Here is a 1,838-nt window from a genome sequence, read left to right on the forward strand (position 1 = left end):
AAGCAGACATCTTCAAAGAGGATTTAAGTTGGTTTCTTCAGTAAACACCAGTGTCACTAAGAACTCCAAAGACAAAGTAACGGTGTTACTCAGAATGTTTCTTAAGACTAGGCTCTTAACAGTAACTTTACATTTCTTTTCTTTCTTTCTTTTTTTTTTTTTAAGATTTACTATTTATTTGAGAGAGACAAAGAGAGACAGAGCATGAGTGGAAAGGCCAGGAAAAGGAAGAATCTCAAGCAGACTCCACACTCAGTGCAGAGCCCAGCATGGGGCTTGATCTCACAACCCTGAGATAGGGACCTGAGCTGAAACCAAGAGTCAGATGCCAAACCAACTGCAGCACCCAGGTGCCCCTAATTTTACACTTCTTAACTGAAAAATCTTTTAAATTTCTTACCCTTACTGTTGTAAAACTTTACTTTCGCTCAGACTCCCAGATCACACTTAACCCTCTTACTCTGAACAGATGAACTCTGAAAAAGAGAAAGAAAATACTTCACGCTCTCTCTCATCTGCCTTCTTCTATCATCTGCACTCTCTCCATCCCTACCACCTTCAATAATGTCTCAGAGGATAAAGCACTCCCCGATTCCCATGTCACATATTCTGGACTAATTCTCTCTCTCTTCCTCTGGACTTTATGCCATAAGTCACTCTCCATACTTTCCTTTCAGCAGTCACTCTTTTGCCACAAGATTATTCCTAGTTTGCAAACATGTACATGTCTTCTCCAACCAAACGCCTTGAATCTTTCTGGAAAAATTTTACTTGGTTAGGGAAAAGATAATGATCAAGCCAATTTAAAAATAAAACTGGTAGTGGGGTAGTTTAAATCTGAAAGATGGTGAGCTAGAAATGAGTTGCTCAGTTTAGGTGTTTCTACAGTAATCAGGGTAAGAAATAAATGGGGCCTGAGCTAGAGTAACGCCATGAGAACAAAAAGAGGGAATTAAAAAAAAAAAACTATGCAATTAAAACTGACAGACCTTGCCAAATGATTGAATGTGGGACAGAGAGACAGAAAAATAGAATAGTTTTAGAACAGAGATTTCTTATAGCCACCCATAATAAAGAATACAGATTTTACAGAATTAATTTGGGAAAGTCACCAAATAAATAACAATACAAACTCTGGTGGGAGAGTGGCCTGGTTTTCAGAGCTGCCACATTATAATACTTTAAAATGTCCACTTTTCACCAAAAATTGCAAGACATGCAATGAAACAAGAATTATAACCCATATATACACACACATAAAAAGCAGTCAAGAAAAACTATTCCCGAGGAAGCCCAGACATTATACTACACAAAGATTTTAAATCAGTTCATAAAAATGTTTAAAGAACTGAAGAAAACCATGGACTAAAGAACTAAAAGGGAAGTATGAGAATGATGTCTTACCAAATGTTGATGAAGGGATAGAAATTTTATACACACACATCCACACACAATCTCTTTCTGTCAGTCTGTCTCTCTCTCTCTCTCTCACACACACACACATACACACACACACCCCAAATAGAATTCTGGAGTTAAAAAGCAAATAGCTGACATGAAAAATTCACTAGAGGGCTCAACAGCATTTGAGCTGAGAGAAGAATCAATGATCACTTGAGGTTATCTGGTCTCCCACCAAAAAAATCAATCAATAAACAGAATCGCAGAGTACTTTGGCACATTTTAAGTATACTCATATATGCATAATGAGAGTCTCAGAAGGTCGAAAAAAAAAGAGGGAAAAAAGTATTCAAAGAAATAATACCAGAAAACTTCTCAAAGTTAAAGAAAAACATGCATCTATACATCCCAGAAGATTAACAAACTACAAAAGGATA

Source organism: Mustela putorius, unplaced genomic scaffold (genome assembly GCF_011764305.1).
Source record: "Mustela putorius furo isolate JIRA1106 unplaced genomic scaffold, ASM1176430v1.1 tig00000081_pilon_pilon_pilon, whole genome shotgun sequence".
NCBI classification, from domain to species: domain Eukaryota; kingdom Metazoa; phylum Chordata; class Mammalia; order Carnivora; family Mustelidae; genus Mustela; species Mustela putorius.